The sequence below is a fragment of the Chiloscyllium punctatum genome, chromosome 7 (genome assembly GCF_047496795.1).
Source record: "Chiloscyllium punctatum isolate Juve2018m chromosome 7, sChiPun1.3, whole genome shotgun sequence".
Classification (NCBI taxonomy): Eukaryota; Metazoa; Chordata; class Chondrichthyes; order Orectolobiformes; family Hemiscylliidae; genus Chiloscyllium; species Chiloscyllium punctatum.
This window is the reverse complement of record NC_092745.1, coordinates 110,583,398-110,597,377: the sequence shown is the minus strand read 5'-3', so window position 1 is coordinate 110,597,377 and position 13,980 is coordinate 110,583,398. Positions and strand designations below refer to the sequence as shown.

At 41.1% G+C, this 13,980-nt stretch overlaps 2 long non-coding RNA genes across 4 annotated transcripts; both read right to left on the bottom strand.

Moving 5' to 3' along the window:
* Positions 1-675: 675 nt before the first annotated feature.
* On the bottom strand, positions 676-5,340 carry LOC140480043 (uncharacterized). 3 transcript variants are annotated; one of them, XR_011961178.1, is made up of 4 exons: positions 5,229-5,340; positions 4,815-5,007; positions 2,892-3,016; positions 676-2,736 (listed from the first exon to the last, which is right to left on the bottom strand). It is a non-coding gene; the product is annotated as an uncharacterized lncRNA (long non-coding RNA). The 3 variants fall into 3 exon arrangements; XR_011961179.1 differs by lacking the exons at positions 4,815-5,007; positions 5,229-5,340 and adding an exon at positions 4,310-4,465; XR_011961180.1 differs by lacking the exons at positions 4,815-5,007; positions 5,229-5,340 and adding an exon at positions 4,090-4,298.
* Positions 5,341-8,489: 3,149 nt separating this feature from the next.
* On the bottom strand, positions 8,490-10,139 carry LOC140479482 (uncharacterized). Its single transcript, XR_011961057.1, has 2 exons — positions 9,672-10,139; positions 8,490-8,951 (listed from the first exon to the last, which is right to left on the bottom strand). It is a non-coding gene; the product is annotated as an uncharacterized lncRNA (long non-coding RNA).
* Positions 10,140-13,980: the final 3,841 nt, after the last annotated feature.

Genomic DNA, 13,980 nt, shown 5'->3' with positions numbered 1-13,980 from the left:
GTAGATGATGTCAGCTTTTGTGAAAGCCAGTGGCAATTTAAATACTCTTTTTTAGAAGGTAAAAGTCTGCATGACATATTTATTGCGTGGAAGCACAATGCCATTAAGCAAAGTCTTTGTAGTTCAACATTTTGCTCTGCCAATATCTCCAAAGATACTACTTGTAGTGTCGCGTAAGTGTCCTTCAGTAAATCCAAAAGGTTCTTCACTAAAATTACAGCTTCTTTCTTTTGCAACTGTTATAAAATTAGAGCATCGCAGAATTGGAATTCATTGCACGATCAATAGTAGATGGTAGCAGGACATTAGTTAATTAGTTAAACACTTTTGGCTGTTATAAACCTATAATTAATGTGACTTTACAAATTGAAGGTAAACACCGTAAGGCGATTGATGTGCATGTGATTTGACTCCATTCACAAACGCTACGAGGCCTAATGTTCTGTAGAACAGGTGTAGCACTGTTCACAATTTACAAACGAACATTGGATTTGCAGTAATCAATGTTAAATCGTTATTGCATGTATCTCATTTAACTGAGAAAGTGTAATGTATCATTGCTTTCTGCTTCTGCAGTGCAATAAAGTACTTGGCTGACACAAATTTTGGGTGGGGCACGACTACTACGTCTCTGCCTCTGAATAGGTTTAACGCAAAAGAGCCACTTGTTAAGGGTTAGAGTTGACGTATACTTTACTTTAACCTGTTTTGAAAGCACGCTTATAACAAATATGTCTACGATATTTTTAAAAAGTAGCAAAGACTATTTTGATTATGCAGTTTCTAGAGAAAAAAAGTCCATATAGCACAATCCACTAAAAGTAGCAAAAAAGATCTGTTCGAAAAGATCAACCTGGAGAAACTGAAATTGAAGCAGTTAGTTTACTACTACTGTTGCCTTACAATGTCGAGTTGTCTGCAGTCCTTTAGTAAAACGCCAACTTAATATCCCTTTCATTAAACATAATTAATTTTCTGTGGGTTTCTACTATATAAATATACGATACAATATGAAGATAGCAGAATTCTTGTCATTTATATAAAGAAGGATATACAGTGTCTACTTCTGGCTGACGAGGTCTCATTGTACTTTTACACTTTTATAATTTCAATGACTTTATAGTGACAGTATCATCAGAAGCCATCTTACACTCCTATTTATCCCACTTATTCCTGTTTCACAAGCTATGCACATACTCACGTTCTGTTGTAAACTGGAAAAGAAAAAAAGGTAACTCTTCAAAACATGTATCACAGAGCTACTGAGAATGATAAATTATTCAGATAAGCCAACAGCCTTGTGATTGAAATGATAGGGTTTCTTTGACTGTGATTTGCAAGAAGCGATTGAGTACGGCAATTGTACAAATTAACCTTCTCAGTATTCGCTACTGTCGACTTCAGCAGTGACAAAATGAGTCGAGATGAGAGAGTGCACCGTGTCTGGGAGAAAATCAGTTGAGCAGACAAATGAGCTGTACAGGCTGAGGCTGGACTTTGAGACAACACAAAGATTGAATCCCAATCGAATACCTATTTATCTTCGACTGTATTGTTCGGTTATTGTGGAACGATGTGATTTCAACTGATCTCTACCTCGCTGTTAGAAACTTCAAGAACATTTCCGAAACTCTGATTGAGAAGCAAAGGTGAATATCCCTTTAATTCCACTCATCATGATATAATCTTACAGTGTACAAATCAGATTTTGGACGTTTGTCTTATGTAAAATGACACGAATTTACTTTTATCTTGGAGTGGGTGGAATTTAAACAATGTTTGAAATCTAGGGATATTCAATTCACAGGTAGTAGCGAAGGTATGGAATTACATCATATTGTCAGTTATTGTGAATATTTGTTTTAAAATCCCCCTTAAGGATAGAAAACAGCAACTAGCTGTTATTACTTTAAAATTGCACTCTGAAGTTTTATTTCTGCAGGATCTGATACAGGACTAAAGGACGTCTCTACAAATGACTGCTTAAATCCCAGCTTCATCCCTTGTCGTTTACATTATCGCTTTAGCTCGTCCCGTGATAACGTCTCAATAGCAGATTGATCTTACAACGTCATGAAACATACATCGGACAGAGAGGATCTGTTGAACATCTACGTACAAGAAAGCTTGCATGTCTCAAAGGCTATTCCTACACGGTGGTAAAACCTAAATACACTTCAAGTAGAACCAATCCGCTTTTGAAAGTTGTCCTTCATTTGTCTAACGTTTGTCGTGTTGTTGCAATTACAATTGATTGTCTTGGTAAATGATACCAATTGTTGGAGTTGGCTTCTCTCAAAGATTGTTTTTAAAAAAGGGGGAGGGTGGTTCTATTGCTAACATGCAACGCAAATATATTCATTTGTTTGACTTTCAGATTTAAAAAAAACAAAGTATTGATACATGTCTTGTGAGCACGTTACCATTTCCTATGGAGAGCTGTGTTGTAGAACATCAGTAACCCACAATTCCTTTATGCAAAAGTACATTTGGTTTTAGTCCATTGAAGTGCGAAGACTTTACTCTCCTCGACTACGCGTATTCTTAAGCAATAACAACGTAATCCGTATTATACACCCAAGAATACCCGTCACCGAAGAGAGTCTGAATATATCTAGCAACATCTAGCCAATGCCAAAAATCCACACCCATTATCAACAAAGACGGCATCCAAAGAATGAATCTGAGTAGTCCTTCCCTCAGTACACAGCAAGTCGAGTTTTCATCAGTGCCACTCTGCAAAGGGAAAATGAATAAAATGCATTTTGAAGTATGTGCGGAATTGGTGACCATTTAATGTATTTGATATCTGTCTCCAAATGTACAGCATTTGAAATTACAGCCCCTCTGAAAAGGTTAGACCTTAAAAAAAACAGAGTTAAGTAACTCACCTGTCTGGTGCAGCATTTGCAGAATACCGCGTAGCTCGTAGGTATCTTCGATTTTCGACTTTTCATTCTCAAAAGCAAATATTCCCCTGACCATTGAGTCGAAAAGATGCCCAGCAGTTAGGTTCCTGGGGTAGCGGGAGGGCAGGGTGGGGGTGATTGGTGCGAGGTTAAAACAAAGGACACATAATTTCATTCATTTGTTGAGAATCCCTTTATCTAATTATACATTGCCTTGAAAATAATTTAGACGTGGGAGGAACAACTGTGCGTGGGTGGGTGACAGAAGTATTCAAAGTATTCATGGTAGGTAATGCGAGTATTGATTCGAAATATTTAAAGATAATCTTTCCTAATCAACTGTGGAAAACAAAACGATTCAGAAGTCATTTTAGGAACGAGCAGCATTAAGGACAGTTGTTCCCATCAATAGGTATGGACAGGCGGAAGCAGGGTAAATCTCCAAGTGAATCAGCTACAGAAACCCTTCCAGGCCTCCACACGGAGACCCTTAACTGCATTACAATGAAGGGAAAGCAGAGAGAGGAAAAATACGATATTTCCCTGAGCACCGTTGCTCCTATCACTCCTCTGACGATGTTGGCTGATGGGGAAAGTGAGAATACATTTTTGTTCAATGCATCACCACTCATGAGCGTGGTATTTCCTCCTTTTTTTCCTGCTTGTGGAAGGGGTGGAACCCAGAAAAAAAAAAGACAGGCAGAAGCCTCTTCATTTATGGTTACTTCATTCTTATCACATTATGATACCACCCTTATGTCTATTGACTGGCTGTACCCAGCATCCTGAAATCTCCGTGACAGATGAGATTGGCGCAAATAAAGGATAAAATCAACAATGAGGGGCTTGTGTTGAATACCGAATTTCATCATCGACTGAAGAAACTATTTTCACAGACTAGCTTTAAATTCCTGACAGAATTTCGCCAGAGATTACAAAACACAACTGGGGGCATATTCACCGTAAAACAGCTTGTTCTCTGCGAGACTGTTGTTAGTGGCAGTTTCCAAATTGATATTTTGGAAAAGAAAATGCTAAAAGCAGGCGTTCAGCTGTGAGAACGTACTGTTACCTTGGCGGCACCCACCACAGTAGACATACGAGGCGTTCATAATCGTAATAGCAATTACATCGGTGCATTAAATAATAAAAAAATTGCACATAATTTCCTAATACTCACAAGAATATCTGTAAAATTTTGTTCTATGCTTGTTAACCATGAGCAGGAGAACGGCAGAGTCCAGCCCAGCCAGTAGTAATACGACATCCAGACTATGGAATGCGCATGTATTCACATACTCGCCTGCCCAACGTGCCAGCTTTTAAAAAAATACTTAATTGCTTCCATCTAAATTACAATGGCGAGACGATGCGCCTGACGAACTGGAGAGAAACCTTACCGAGACAGAGAGAGAAGCGAGCAACAGACGTTTTCAGGACCACGGAGAGCTCATCTCTAACAGACGCAAGCAGCAGCGACACTGAGCCACGGCGCAACAAAAGCTCTTGTGAATCGAAAGTGCACAAGGCGAACTACTTACTAGCACCATTTCCTATGAGACCGCTGCCTCTGGGTGCATATTCATACCCCACCCCCCAACCCACCCCCCCCTCCACCCTCACACCCCACCCCACCCCCACCGCCCACCTTCAGGCTATGGTATTCCCAAAAAAAAATGACTGTGCAGGGCGCAGGCAGTTAGGGCAACATGCTGGAGATGCTGAGAGCCTTGAAATATTCCGCAGTACCAGCCGAGAGACATCATCTGCTAAATACCTTTGTTCATTGATTCCCACGTTGCATCTAGTCAAAATAGCATTGCAATTACCCTTCAATAATGCGATTAGCCATCACGAGCAGCGGGTTTTTTTTTAAAATTCACATTTCATTCGAAATGAACGTACCCAAAGCACAATGTCGGCGCCTTTCACTCATTCTCGCGACATATAGTCGTGCATTCTGAGCCGCCTATTGTCAAAGTCGTCTTATTTCGCAACGATCCAGAGACATCCGGGGCGATGTGATTCCCACATTGGTCATCTCATATACGTCCCTTTGCAGGGAAAACAAAAGTGGACTATGTGATTTGATCCTTTTCTAAAAAAAGAAAAGGAATTTTTTAAGGAAAAAAATTTTATAAAACAGCCCGGTTAACGTGCGCGCTGAATATTACGAGCGGGTGGGGGGTGGGAGTAACTGCACAGTCAACCAGTAACGGGTTCAAAGCAAAACTAAGCCAAGATGAAACTCTGTGTTGCCATTAACACTCCAAGGCTTTCTCGCTCTCCCTCTCTCTCTCTCTGAAGACACAGGCTTACCTTTATTTTTCCACTAGAGCTTCAAAGACCATCTCCTCCCTGGTCGAGATGCTCCATCGATATGTTTCTCAACCTCCGTTCCCGAGGTTGCTTTCTGTGTGTGTTTTTTTTGGCAGGTGGAGTGGGGAGTGGAGAGGGGGGGGGGGGGGGAGGTTGTTGCGGGGTTTGACTGCAGCTCCCATCCACCCTTGAGTAGTAGTTCTTTCCGACGCTGTCCCCAGTTTTGCTTCTCTTTTTTTTGTGTGTATTTATGTGTTGCAACGGCTCTCTGCTCTCGGGGCTACGAGACGGCAGAGATCTTTACAGGGAGAGAGAGAGAGAGAGAAAGAATCTAATCAAAGTGCTCCAATTACGACCAGTTGTCGCCTGCCACAACGCATAAATGTAACTCCGCAACATTATCACCACCATCCCCCTCCCCACCCCAGAAATAAAACACACTCGTTGGGTTCCAGATTTGCGAGGGGTTTATTTGCCAGAGAGAGATGATTACATCTAGGCACCATTTAACATAATTTCGTGGATCCCAAACATGCTAATGGTCGATTAATTGAAGGAGATCTGACGTCCCCACTTCATAGTCCCTTATTCATGAGTTCCAGTAGGAGATGATGGATACCTCTGGGATCCTGTTCATATATATACAGCGCGGGGAACAGCAGCTCCGAATGGTTTCAGGATCAGGACCAGCCAGCACTGAACGCTGACATATGTCGAATGAAGTTTAATAATAAAAAAAACGGATTTTCTCATCAGAATTCGAGCCCAGCCACGTCCTCTCACACAGTTAGCATTGCTTTGAAACCCTGCCATATGCTGTTTATTTGAGGCGATTTTAGATCCCAAACCTGCCATTTTCACATTGGGTGCGAAGAACGTGGGTTTGTTTTTAGGCATTGGGCTGTGAAATCAGTTATACTTGTAATGGACCACCGGGGAGATTATCTGACCAGGATGAAACCAAACCCCTTCCATTCTAGATTACTGGTGTATCGCCAAAGGGAATACTTTGGTTTTTGGCGGGTTGGATAGAAGGAAGTAATGGTCGAGGTATTGGAATGATTTGTAAATTGAGATTTAGAATTTCTGGTACCTATCATCGCGTCTGAACGGAAAAGGAGAGTCATTTTAGTTATGCTGGAGTTTTATAACGGGGTGAAGTTGAACTCGCATTCCTTATGTGCGATGCCTTTCCATTTACTTGACCAGACCATAAATGTGTCTTGCGTTCCAAATGGCAAAGGATATATTCAAGTCGGTTATTTTCACATGCGAATTTATTTAGCCAATAACCCTCAGAGAGTGCGCTTAAGTCGAAATTGACTGGCTTTGTAAGCCATTTGTCAGACTGGATGCTGGATGCATTATTTATTTACTGATGTGCGGATTGCAAATTCCAGAGCAAAATCTTAAACTGCGCTCGGAATGGGGGAAACAAAATAAAAACAGAATTGGCGTTTCTTGCATTGTGTGATTTCTTTACCAGAGAACTATGATAGCCATGTGCCAACAGGTAAATACTGTGTGTCTATTCACACTAATACTGCAGTATTTGCTCACGTCTGTTTTACGACACCTAAAATCAACCAGACAGACTACTAATTAACACGGAGCTGACTCCAAATGTGAGTTCTTAAAATCGTCTTTATAAATAGGGGGTGGGGAGGGGGGGTCTTCGTTTCGTAAAGGGAGCGTGTAACACTCAAGCAATGGTGGAAGGGTGGCCCTGCCACACCACCTCCTCTCTGTTTTGTATCCGTCTGTTAAATGTTCCTTGGAAAGCTGCAAGCAATGACAATCTCTCTCCCTCTCTCTCTCTTTTTCCACAATCCCCCTGACACTGCAACTTCAGCTGAAGCCCTAGAGGACCACTGTGCTCACTGCCAGCTGCTATGTCCCGCTCTTCACATCCAACCGAAGCTTCCCAGATCTGAGACTTGACTGCCCGTCCGACGTTGCCAATCAAACAAATCAGAGGCTGTGCGGAAATTCGCCGCGTCTTCCCTGCGGTTGCTGCCGTTAACGGTCTAGCAAACGGCACGCTTGGTGGTTCAACTGAACTCCGAATCTTCAGACGTACTGGGCGACATGTGAGCAGAAGCTTGTCCTGCTCTAGCCCTTTATTAGATATGGGCCAATATGCAACAGAGCCGCGTTAGTTTGGGAGGCGCCAGTCATGTCGAACTATTGCCACCTGGAGGCCAGGTTTGTATAGCTCTATTGTTTTTCGCCTGATTGATTTTTAGATGGGAATACTGGAAACTCCAATCCAAAAACGTACAAGCAGCATTCAGCATATTTACCTTGTCTCCTCACTAAATTATTACACAGTCTGCAGGAGAAGGATCATTTGCTTATAAATGGATTATCTTGGAAAACAGCCTCCCAACCCCCTCCCCCCACCCGCCCCCCAGCATCTCTCGTCACCCATTTAGATTTTGCAAACTTTACTGTTTGCTTACTTGGGTTAAGCCATGACAAAGATCCCAATTAGAGATGTTTATATTTATCCGCATGCAGTCTTCCGATATAAACAAAGCACAAAAATGCTAAATGTTTTCCTTTTACAGAGCATTAAAATCATTTCTGTTTAAACAGATTGGGCTTATTGCGTTTTATTAAATTGCCATTTTGCAATAGCTTTCATTGCAATAAAATAGAATACGGCCTACCAACGTCATTTTGTCCATCACTCTTGGAGCCACCTTCCATTGTAGCCGACATTAGGGAACGGTTTTGGTCATCTGAGCTTTGAAAGGACTTTATTGGTGGTACTGTCTCATTTATATTTTACAAAGGACATGCAACACTGTTTCCCAAAACGTTTTCGTTCCAATCAAGTTGGCGTCATGGTTCCTTTAGTAATCGGTCATTACGTTCAGTCATTGATTTTAGGAACAATGTTGATCGATAACATGTTAAAGATGGACGGGTTTTGTTCAGGTCCATTGCAATTAGCACGAACACAGCAACTATCTGTATAAGCCTTTGGGGAGAACATGTAAACTATCGAGAGTGAACAACAATCAGATCATCAAAATATTAGCTAGTCTATAAATTGCTCAATCTTTCTCTCTACGCTTCTCGCAACCTTTCAGTTTTCCCACCTTTTTAAGTGTGAATGGCTAAAATAGCTATGTTAGACAAATGGACGAACAACGCTATTTCTATGTAACCGCAGAGTGTATAGAACTATTAAACAAACTCGAGCACTTGGCTGTATCTGAGCAAAGAGTAATAAACCAGTTGAATCAAACAAAGTTCAGGTTAGGTATTTTATTGTAGTTATTGCCAAATGTAAACAGTGTTCGTATTTACTTGTATATGTATATACACATTACTTCAGAATTGTTAAGTGTGGTTATTGTATGTGTGGAACAACAAACTGGCAAACTAACTATAAACTTTCACTGCCATTACGAGATATAATAACATAATTATGAACTTAAACTAAACGCAATACATGTAAGACGGTTTGTGCCTCTGTCAGTAATATTCTATATAAAAACGTAAGCTGTCAATTACAGGTCCCCATGCTGTAGCTTGCACTTTCTTTGCTGATTTGCAGCAGTGTTATTTAAGGATAAAGTTATGAGGCAGTCAGATTGGGATGTCCTCTTCACACGGACCGTGGGCGCCCCCTACTGCTCAGACACGAAGCCAAACACAAACAGATCTCCACCTTCCACAGGGTTTCAGCCAGACCCACTTCCTTCCAATTTCCTAAAACGAGACAAAAATTAAAGGATTACACATTCGTTTCATTAGTCTAATTGTAGCGAGGTGATTTCGTGTTTTATGTTACATGGATCAAACAATTGAAGAAAGGTACAAACATAATCCACAAGCTAAACGGGTCAATTTATTTCTAAATTAAAAACAGTAAAGGTGGATTGCACTTATCAAAGAAATACTTTAACCGTATAATGTTGCTTAGGTGGTGAGTTACAACTTTCACCATGTAAAATAGATAATTTGTATAATGGATGTTTACACAGGAAATCACAAAGTATAAATCACAACTACATCGATATTGTCACGGACTCATTTCTACCTAAAGTACCAAGACCTGTTGTGAATAAACTTCGGAGACCTTTGCAATTACATCTTGTGGACAGCCTAATATTTGGAATTGCGTTGGCGTTAAACGGAGATCAAAATATAATTGGAGATATTCGCAAATCTAAATAATTACACGATCTGAGCGACTGATCACAATACCAATTCTTTCTTGTCCGGGTCACCACTCACTTACTTCTCAACACACTCTTGACCCAAAGAAAAATACTTCTCCCGGATATAGAATACAAAATACAGGAAAGCAAGATTGATTATAGGATTAGCTGATTCGCACTAAGAGTCGCACAATAAGAGAGGGGATGCGCAATTAAATTTCTCGCAATTCCCCTTTTAAACTCCGCAGCACGCTAAAAGAAATCTTACCTCCACAGGGATTCTGCTATCCCTTTCAGAAAATCAAAGAATATTGTGAGACGCGAGGAAAAAAAATCCCGGAAACTATTCATTCGTTTACAATCATAACAAATAAAAAATTAAAAAGGACCACGGGTGGGTTCCAAAACCACGAATATTTGTCTATATTAAGTCATTTTACATGTTGTCTTAAATGTGCCACCCTGCAGAGTAATAACAACAAACTAAATGCACAGATAAAGCATATCGCAAAAAACAAAAAAAACCAAATTCTTCAGAGCACTGGAACCTGCTAACCGATATACAGTTTATGCCTAATGACTCCACTGTACAATTTAAGCATAAAAGGCCGCTTGATCTTCGGTGTCATTAGCTTAGAGTAAAAGCAAGGCCCGTTACTTCTTCCATCTCTCAGATGTGTATTTTATTCCACATTCAGAGACGCAGCAGCTTTGATCCTCATCCCCCCTGTTCTGCTTGACAGGTTAGGCTAAAGCACTACTTACCCAGTATGGGGCCAGGTATAGAAAGGGAAAGGGAGGGGAAAATTCCTGCCGCCTGCACAACCAGATTGAAAGCTGTCAATCATTATTACCAGTACATAGACAAAGACTTGTCTGGGCTCTAACTCAAGCGCGAGGTAAGTGTGATTCAACAGTTTTTAAAGCGGAAAAAAAATCAATTAACTGGTGCCAAAAATAATGCAACTTAATTTGTTAATGGGACTTAAAATATTAACTATACATAAACGCCGAGAGCATGTGATGCACATACAATACTGTTTGAATTAAAATAGGTGAGTAACGTCGACTTTGCTGCACCGCAGTTACTAATACTTCGTCACCGACAGCGGGATGACCCACTGCAGGTTGGCCCACAGTGACTTCCAAACCCAAGTAATTGTTCAGAACTACGGGAGAACAACTCACCATACCGTTTTTGCTATGTTCAATACGAACCCCAACTTTCAAGGCCGATTAGTGCAATATCTGACTGGAACAGGTACCTTGGACAAATGGTCATGCTGACTGTCATCTCTGCAGTTTTCTGTTTCCACTCAGAACTGCTGGCTACAACAATACTGGAGACAATGAACAAAACTGCCCAAAATTTTACTTCGTAAAATATTTCACAAGACTGAGTTACCAAATTAAGTTATCAAAGATTTTATTGACCTACTATCTACCACTTAAGATGCTTCTATCCATACTGTATAGATTCCACAATCTATACACCACACATCTCGTCTACCACGTGTTTTACAATCGCAGTATGGGATCTTCCACAATTACACACTTAGCCTCTTAATTTTATTCTACATCTCTGATTGGGGGACTTTATTTGAACACCATTGCTGTATTTCGTATTCCAACCAAATACTGATCAGCAGAGTTAATGTGACAGCAAACGTCGACTGTTTTAAACTGATCTGTTTGCTGCCTCGCATCAAGTAAACAAAAAAATGACAAAATGGTTTTGAATTCTTGCCTGTTTCAGTTTCTTACCATTGGAGAGGAAGTTAAAGTGTGGAACTGTACCTTATTTCAACTACACTTTACCGTCACTTACACTGATTTGGGACATACTGCAATCATTAGGGAACGGGGAAGCTATATTCCAATATGCATCAATTTAGCTTCCATTATGTATTTATCAGTTCAGAATAGCTGTAGGTGGCACTCAACATTGGGCCACAAATTAATTTAAATTTCACAATTGGTTTGGTTCATCGAGTAGAACAGATGTAAATTGATACAAGTCAGAATCATTTCATGTAATTGCTGCATCAATGATAGTCATCCAGTTTAGCAAGGAAGTTGTTTCCACGGGTAAATTCGTGGAGATCTAGTCTCTCCCTGCGTGCAGGCAAAAAATATATTGAGCATCACAAAGCTTTTTTTGCTTTTTTTTCTTTCACAATGAAGAATCGGACTATTTTCTGGGCCTCTCTTTTATAGCCATGACCACAGCCATTACTATTCTCTACCCTCCCCATTCACGCCCGACAAATCCTTTCTTTGAGTGAAAAAAAATATTTTTTCCTGCTAAAAATCAACCTGCATAAAGACAGTATAATATGCCTCTGGAGAAGGTGGGACTTGAACCCGGTTCAAGGGGTAGGGACGCTATAATTTGCGCAACAAAAACCTTGGTGCAGGGCTCGACAGAATTAGATCACATAGTTTGCGCCAAGTCAATTTATCAGGAACAAGTGGCGCATAGACACCAGTCGCCTCACGGCTCACCAATCAATGAAATCAATTGGTTTGGAAACTTCCAGCTCGAGCTAAATAGGGAAGCTTGGAAATGTGTTTTAACCAATGACAGCTCAATTCGTAATAAGGGCATAATGTACTGAAGAAGGGTCACTGGACCTGAAACGTTCACCTTGCTTTCACTGCACAGATCTGCTGAGTTTCTCCAGCAATTTCTGCTTTTGTGTCATAGATCCACTCTATTCACTAAGTCCCAGGTTTAAGCCTGTCATTAGCTCTGAAAGACACGCATACAGATCACTTAACAATATAGCGTGTCTATATTTTAACATCTGTCTTGGATTCCAGTGGGAATGTTGATTTAAGTCATGAAGGAATCAGATACGTTTCTTTCTAAAAGTCAAGTTGCAGTTTGGCGTAGCTGGATTTATTATCACGACCGTGCCGAACTCCAACACAAATGCCCCATATTGCTTTCCGCCCAGGCCAAAGAGCGCTTAAAGGTCCTCTTTCCTCTTGAAACTGTCCGTGATACTGTCGAGCCAGCTGCCGGAACCGGTACAGCAAGGAGGGGGAGGGAACTCTGGATAAAATACCTGGGCAGATATACTTTTTAAAAAAATCACCCCAAGCGTCACTTCCACCCACAATTCCAGCTTTGAACGTGCTTAGGACAATGAGCATCCAGTAGCACGTTAGGACAGGCTAACTTGTTTATTTTAGGTTTGATTTTTAAATTAAATATTCCCGTGAGAGTTCCGTTTATTCCTTTGGCCACTGGCGACTAATTGACTAACACGGCCCAGCTTCGATGTGCAGTGTGTCTGTTTCGTTTATTACGGCCAACCAATGACCTTGTCAGCATAAACCTGAATTGGAAAATTGAGACGAAAGTATAGGAATTACGACGTCACGTGTGTACGCAGGAGACTTTTGGAATACCACATTCCTTTCTGGTCTCGCTGCTACAGGAACTATATTGTTTGACTTAACTATGTGATCAGCCTGTATTGCTCGCAAGACAAAGATTAGATTCCATACAGTGTGGAAACAGGCCCTTCAGCCCAACCAGTCCACACGACCCTCCGAAGAGTAACCCACTCAGACCCTCTGACTAATGCACCTAACGCTATGGGGCAATTTAGCAGGGCCAATTCACCTGACCAGCACATCTTTGGACTGTGGGAGGAAACCAGAGCACCCAGAGGAAACGCAGACAGTCACCCAAGGTTGGAATCAAACCTGGGACCCTAGTGCTGCAAGGGAGCAGTGCTAACCACTGAGCCACCATGCCTCCATACACAGGGTAATCAATTCAATTCAATTCAAACTTGAAAGGATTTAAGTTATAGGGAGAGGCCGAATAGGTTGGGCTATTTTCCCTCGAGCTTAGGAGGTTGAGGGGTCACCTTATAGGGGTTTATTAAATCATGAGGGATATGGTTAGGATGAATAGCCAAGGTCTTTTTTTCCCAGGGCAGGGGAGTCCAAAACTAGAGGACATAGGTTTAAGGTGAGGGAGGAAAGATATAAAAGGGACCTCAGGCAAAATGTTTTCACACAGAAGGTGGTGCGTGTATGGAACCAGATGCCAGAGGAAGTAGTGGAGTCGGGTACAATTACAACATTTAAAATGCACCTGGATGGGTATATGAATAGAAAGGGTTTAGAGGGATATGGGTCAAATGCTGGAAAATGGGACTAGGTGAATTTAAGATATCTGGTCAGCACGGACAAGTTAGACTGAAGGGTCTGTTTCCATGCTGTGCAACTCTATACATTGTCTCTATTTGTATGTTTCATATTAAGTATCAGTCTTGTGGTGAATTTTGTTTATTTTTTGAAGAACTGAACAAATCACAGAATTCTTCAGGCACTGTAGGAGGCCATTCAGCCCAAAGGACCAGCACCTGTTCTATTACTTAATGCCAATCTCCTGCCTTTTCTTGATTTCCTTGCGCACCTTTTCTAACTAAATAATCATCCAATGTCTTCCTGAATGTGTCATTGAACCGCCTACGTTCCACCCCCCCCCATCCTTAACATTTCCAGGCAGTGCATTCCATACAGTAATCGATGGCTTTGTAAAGAAGTTTATTTAT